Raw genomic sequence first — 7,597 nt, 5'->3', positions numbered from 1 at the left:
CCCTGCTTCTACAACCAAATAGGTTTATAGGCATGTGGCACCATTGCTAGCTATTGGAATTGTCTACTTTTTCTTTTTTAATTTTAAGACAATCTTTTCTCATTTTATATACCAATCTCAGTTCCCACTCTCTCCACATATCCTGCATCTCCTACCTTCCCACCATCCCACTCCCCAACCATTCCTCAGAGAGGGTAAGGCTAGAATCACCTATTTTTAATATAATTCTTCCTTTGAAAAACTAGTGAATATGCTTTTAATGTCTTAGAATGGTATGGGACAATGGTCTGTATTCTGTCAATCATATTTTAAATAAACACTGATTGGCCAGTATCCACACAGGAAGTATAGGTGGGACAACCAGATAGGAAGTAGAGGTGGGTCAATGAAAACAGAAAAAAATCTAGGAAGAAGGAAGTTTGGTCTGTAGTCCTGTCCCAGCCACAGAAGCAAGATGTGACTGCCCTGCCGAACAAGGTACAGAGCCACATGGCTAACATAGACAAGAATAATGGGCTAATATAAGTTATAAGAGTTAATAAGAAGTCTGTGCTACTAGGCCAATCAGTTTATAACTAATGTAGACTTCTGGGTGATTTCTATGGGACTTAATGACTTTGGGAACCGAGCAGGACAGAAAACTCAGACAACATGAGCACATTACAAGCATGGTGTTGGGTTTTAACTGCTTCTGAAATTCAAGAATTATAGTAAAGTCTGCGACCTGAGAAGTGTGATTGATTAGAACTTCATTTCACCAGGACAATAGGAAGATGTGGTGGGGAGGGGCTTGAAGAAGGTCTGTCTTCACCGCTCAAAGAAGCTGGTATAATAGAAGGAAAACACTGCCTTGTGTGAGTCCAAAGAGAATGGAACCAAATGGTAGCCATGATGAGAACATTAAATTGACTACAACAAGAGAAGATGCTCCCAAAGATAATGAAGAATCTATTAAACCGATGTATTATGTTTTTGGCAGGTCCGAGAAAGCATGTTAGTGTACATAAGCATCATTATTCCTCAAGTTTTTATTTGCTTCCAAAGTTTATTTAGCATATCCATTGCTTCCTACATTCATAATTTCTTTTGTGGTAAAAAATTCAGAATCTCTCTTCTAGCTAATTTGAAAAAATTAGCATAATATTGACATTCTCAAAGCCCCTCTGATAATCAGTCAACTTTCCTAGTAGATCAGCTACTTTTCCAGCCTATATCATACTACAGTGCTTTGTAGAAACACAAAATGACCTCGGAAGACATAATATTTAGTGAAATAATCCAGATCCCGAAAGAAAACACTTTTCAAGAGGCAGAGCTGATAACACTCTGATCAAAAGCCCACCCAAGAAGCAGTGATCATCATGTTTATTCGTAGAAGTTGCTCCAGAAGACCCTGGCAATACAAGTACCAGGGACTCTTCTCCACTCCTGCTCTGGTCCATGAGTAAAGTTTTAGGCTTCCATCTGCTGAGACTCTTTATGACTTCTTAGCCTTCTGAGAGTCTAGGCACTAAGCTTACTGTAGCTACTGAGTGAGATGCTCAGCTTTCTGCCTGAGGTTAGAGTTCTAATCATTCTGTGCTTTGTTTGAGAAGTCTGCAAGGGCAAGATAAGTCTACCTTAATAAAAATAGTTAAACTTCAGATGCTATAATGTGCTATGACAAAATAAAAACTCAAACTAAACCAGACCAGCCAAATAAAACTTCTAAGAATCGTTCAGTAATTTCTATAGTATAGGAAGATTTTACTGCCTTTAGCATGTAGCCCATTATTGTGTGCTTTGATATTGTTTCCATTTTAAAACCTAAAGTTATCTAACATTTAATTAATTGATAGCTAAGTACTTATAACTGCTAAGTGCCAGGAGACTGTTTTTCTTTTGCTGTCTGATTCTTGTCTCAGTAAAGAACCGGCACATTTACATTTGAAACAATTGATAAACTCAGAGTCTCTAGACATTAATATTTGATATTCTATTTGTGTTTTTCCTTCTTTTCTGAAGTCATATGATCAGGAACTGTGTTATATTTGTGACACCAAACATTTGAATTCTATAATATGGAACTCTCAATGCTGAGTTCACATATTGTTCTGGAAGACAGACACTAAGCAATGATACCCAAAATTAGAGAAAGGACTCTAGCCAAAGAACTGAATTTGAGAAAGGTAGAGATAAAGCGTTTTGCTTCACAAGAAAATATACCTGGGAAATGTAACCACTAATGTATTTGCAATATTTTTAGTTCACAAAGGCCATTCATAGACATCATGCATCATTTGATTTTACCAAATTTGTGAATGAAGTTGGACACACATTATTATTATTAGTGAGGTGAACTGGTGCATTAGTTCCTATCTCACAGCTGGCGGGACTGGCAGAGGCTGACTGCAGTAGATAGCTATGTGGCTATCTGTGAAATGAAACATTCTCAACTCTGCCTGCGGTCAAACATGGCCTAGGAAACCATTCTACACAAGGAGATGCGAAAGTGGAAACCTGTTAAATATTTATTTTAAAAGACAATTATATTGTTTTTCCACACTACATTTGATATAAACAAAACTGTGTTTTGTGTGTGTGTGTGAGAGAGAGAGAGGGGGGGGGTTAAATAATGACTATGAAATGAATGCCTGTAAACTTACTACCTAACTCAAGGACTCAGATGCCATCAATGAGACGTTCTTACATCTACAAGTTCTTTATACATCTTTACCTTCCAGAGTTAGCTGAGTTTTACAGATGAGATCCCACCTTCAGCACTGTATTACCCTAGACCCTACTTAATTTTACAATTTCTTTTAAGAAATTTCATTATTGGTTGGGAGACTTTTGATGACTGTTTCTATTTCTTCAGTAGTTATAGGTCTGTTTAATTTGCTCATCTGGTTTTGACTTAATTTTGGCAAGTGATATTTATCCAGAAAGTTGTCTATGTCCTTTAAGTTTTCCAATTGTGTGGAGTACAGGTTGTCAAAATATGACCTGATGATCCTCTCTGTTTCCTCCATGTCTGTTGTTATCATGCCAGAAGGACATGTGCTCGACTATGTTCATAGCAGCTTCGTTTGTCATAGCCAGAACCTGGAAACAACCTACATGCCCCGTGATCGAAGAATGGATAAGGAAAATGTGGTATATTTACAGAATGGAGTACTACACAGAAGAAAAAAATCAATGACAGCTTGAATTTTGCAGGAAAATGGATAGAGCCAGAAAACATTATTTTGAGTGAGGTAACCCAGACACAAAAAGACAATTATCACATGTACTTACTCATAGGTGGTTTTTAAACATAAAGCAAAAAAGTCAGACTACAATCCACAATTCCAGAGAACTTACACAACAATGCAGACACTAAGAGAGACTTACATAGATATAATCTACATGGGAAGAAGAAAATAGAAAAAGACAAGATCTTCTGAGTAAATTGGGAGCATGGGGACCTTAGGGGAAGACTGAAGGAGGGAAGGGAGAGGCAGGGAGGGGAGCAGAGAAAAATGTAGAGCTCAATAAATATCTATAAAAATGTATAAAAAAGAAAAAGAAAAAATTAAAAAGATGTAAAAGATATAAAAAAGGAAGTTTCATTATATCAATACTCTAACAGTTTTACTTAGTCACAAAACAACCTATTACTTCTTTTTGGAGTACAGACTTATGAACTGCTATTACTTTCAATGTCTCCCTCTGGAACTTTCTTTTGCCTTCCATATCTACGTCTTTAGAAGGCTTGTATAGCTGTAATGATTTCGTTTTCATCATAAGGTTTTTCACTGTATAAATAAACTTGCTTATCAATCTTCCAATAAATATCCAAAATGTTTCCAATTTTCTTGTCATGAAATTCCTTTGTCAGGGCTGATGCAATGTCTTCCAGGGATGCCAGGTTTAATTCCCAGCACCCACATGGCAACTCACCATATCTACAATTCCAGTCCCAGGGGAATCTGGCACCCACTTTTGGCCTCTGCAGTCACTTTATGTTTGTGGTGCACAGACATGCAAGCAGGAAAAACACCTCAAAGCATACAATTTAGAAACATGTTGTAATTTCTTTGCCATTCTTGTAAATATTTTTTATTTGAATAGGAGTTCTATAACAGCTTTATCCTTTATCACATTCTAATGTGAATTGGGTCTTTGCAGTATAAGACTATTACGTCTTTGAGATTTTTAGATCAATAAATACCTCTCTTCGTAAGTATTTGTGTGTGTGCACATGTGTACACACAGGAGTGTGTGCAGTTGCATATGCATGTATGTATGTGCAGATGCCTGTGGAAGCCTGAGGTTGATGTCTGGTGTCTTTCTTGACTGCTCTCCTTCTTATTTTTTGCGACAAGGTGTCTCATGACCTGGCACTTGTCAGCTCAGCTAGACTGGCTGGCTCAAGCCCAGAGAATTCTCTCCACTTCCACAGAACTGGGATTATAAGTACACACCAATACAGCCAGCTTCTCTCACAAAGGCTCTCGGAATCTAAACTCAGGTACGCATGCTTTTCCAGCCAGCATTTTACCCACTGAGCCATCTTCCCAGTTTTAGCAGCCACTCATTACCTTTGAACCATTCTTTCTATGACAGTTGTAGTATCAGATTTCTTAACTATTGTCAATCCAGTAGAAATTTGATTCTAGTTTAAATGCACATTTATTGATCTTATAAATTTTGGTTTGTATTAATAAGTAGAGTGTATTTTTATAGTTTTGCATCTTTGTGTCATTTATCATTTGTGAAATGCCTGTTTGACGTTGTTTAACTTTCCCACCAGGACACAGTTCTGTAATGATCACTTGAGGTTCTATTTATAGTCTATATTCCATAGACCCAGCCTTTGCTTACTAAATACTAGGTTGTGGCTTCCTCACATTTCTACCAGCTATTTTTGTGTTCCTATTTTGTTTTTCCATAAGCAGAAGTTCTTCATTTATTCTTTTTTTTAAATATTTATTTTTTTAAAAATATTTATGTATACAATATTCTGTCTGTGTGTATGTCTGCAGGCCAGAAGAGGGCACCAGACCTCATTACAGATGGTTGTGAGCCACCATGTGGTTGCCAGGAATTGAACTCAGGACCCTTGGAAGAGCAGGCAATGCTCTTAACTACTGAGCCATCTCTCCAGCCCTCTTCATTTATTCTTGCATACATCTATTTCTTAAGGATTTTTGTGACTTATTTGCTGAGAAAGACTCTCTTCTTCACCCTAAGGATTCTATCCTCTCATAATCTGGAAATTGAAGGATTTGTTTTCTTCCTTAAGTTCTTTACATACCCAACATTGAACTTTGCACATGATCAGTAGTAGAGTCTATTTTTATCCTATACAGATAGTCAGTTACTCCATGACTCACCTAGAGGGATTGTCCATTTTTTAATTGATCTGTACACAGTGCCATGTGGGCTTGGGTCAGTTTAGACTCTCTATTCCATCCTCCTGGTTTTCTCTACCCTCCATGGGAATCTCTAGAATCTGCTGCTGTTTTGTAGCACTACTTGTTCCTCTGAGCTTGCTTCTTGCATTTCTTCTTCCATTTTCAGGTGCTGTATACAGAAATAGAGTAAAGGTAGAGTAGCCTTCTTAATGCCGCAAACCAGTTACCAGGATGAAAGGCATAAACCAAGCATGGCGGTAAAAGACTGGAAGATGTCCAAAATTTAATGTAGTTATGATAAGCTGATCTGATCATCTCTATATTACCTAGTTTAGCTAAGACAGGGTGGAAAAATCAGCCTCGATTTAGTTAATTCTGAAGACTTTCATCAGAAAGGCAGAAGGCAAACCACTTTCACTACTGTTCAGCTTAGGATCAGGCACGGGGACAGTGTGCTTTCAGCTTTGTGGTGTGGTACTGCTGACATCAGCTGTAGTGTTCTTGCTGAAGGCACATGCACTAAACAGTTGGGATGCTAGGACCTGGGCATTCTTGCCTGATGCAGGACACTGTGGATACCCTTTAAACTAGGGCTTCCTAGGTGGTCTCCAGGACTCACAGGGGTCACTTAGCCATTCTAGACAACTGTCCTCTTCCCCAAATATCTCCACATGTGTGTCTGCCTAGGCATGTTGGATATCAGTGACTTTGGTCCAAGCCTGGACTTCAGGCAGATTTAGTGAGGTCCATAAACTAAGAATTCTTTTTACATTTTGAATCAGTGGTTCTTGTAGTAATAAGGAGCAGGCTGCGTTCCCACTGCCCAGCTCCTGGCTGCCTACTAACTTATTCCCCCAAATAACAACACACAAACTGTATTCATGTAAACACTGCCTGGCACATTATATCTAGCCTCTTCTTGGCTAACTCTCACATCTTTCTTTAACCCATATCTCACATCTTGCTTTAACCCATATCTAGCAATCTGTGTATCACCAGAAGGTCGTGGCTTACCCGGAAGATTCTAACCTATGTTCATTTTGGGCCAGAGCTTCATCGCATCTGCCTGACTCTGCTTCTTTCTCCCAGCATTCTGTTAAGTCTACTCCATATATCTAAGCTATTGTCCTATCAAAAGGCCAAGGATTTCTCTTTATTTAACTGATGAAAGTAACACATTCATCAGACAGAATGTGATCATAGACAGAACACCCTCCTACATCAGGTTCTAAACCTTCCCAAGACTGCAACCCTTTAATACAATTCCTTACGTTGTGGTGACTCACCCAACCATAAAGTTATTTTTGTGGCTACTTCATAACTGTAATTTTGCTACTATTTTGACTCATAATGTAAATGCCTGTGTTTTCCAAGGATCTTAGGTGACCCCTGTGATAGGGTTGTTTGACATCCTTCCCACAGGGGTCGTAACCACAGGTTGAGAACCACTGTTTTAAATGGTTATTAAAACAAAGAATAAAGAACAATATGTAATAATCATTAGATGGAGCCTGTAAATCCTGCAATACTGTGTACTGTCCATTTATGGAAAGACAAGCAAGACAAAGCAATGCTTGGAAAAACTGTTGCTCCCAATTCCTGATTTCTTTCATGAGTGTTCATGTCAGTCTCTACCAGTTCTGATTTGGTCTTGTCAATAAGGTAGATGGATTGTTTCTGCCATATTAAATCATTAAAACATAGTTCTTCAAAGGTTGAGCTAGTCCAAGGTAGACCAAGGTCCACTTCTAGGGCAGGCCTCGCTTTGAAACACCACTGTAATTTCTTAGGAGAAAAATGGAATGAAAAACTTGGAAATAAAGACAGGTAGATTTAGTCATGGGGAGTAGAGTTTTTACCTCTGCCCTGCTGAGCTTTTAATCCAGTGACAGACAGTTGTCAATTAAATGCCTCAAGGTCAGTGAAGATTTCAGACTGATGAATTCTGTAAAATTGATGTTGGATTTCTGTTTTCTCATGGAAACTCTTTCTCCTTTCTAATTCTGCACACTCCTGTTTTAGGCTTCCTCCCTCAGATGTGATGTGTGCATCACAGACTCAACGTGCACAACATTAATCTTCTGACTTTATCTTTGACACCTGCTCCTCCACAGTCCTTCCTATCAGGGCAACTGTCTCATAGCAATTGCACAAGTGCCACGTTTGGAAATCATAATTTTTAAATTTCATGACTCATATCCAGTCAATTAGAACATTCT

This window comes from Myodes glareolus, chromosome 2 (assembly GCF_982192425.1).
Source record: "Myodes glareolus chromosome 2, mMyoGla1.1, whole genome shotgun sequence".
Taxonomy (NCBI): domain Eukaryota; kingdom Metazoa; phylum Chordata; class Mammalia; order Rodentia; family Cricetidae; genus Myodes; species Myodes glareolus.
This window is presented reverse-complemented; position numbering follows the sequence as displayed.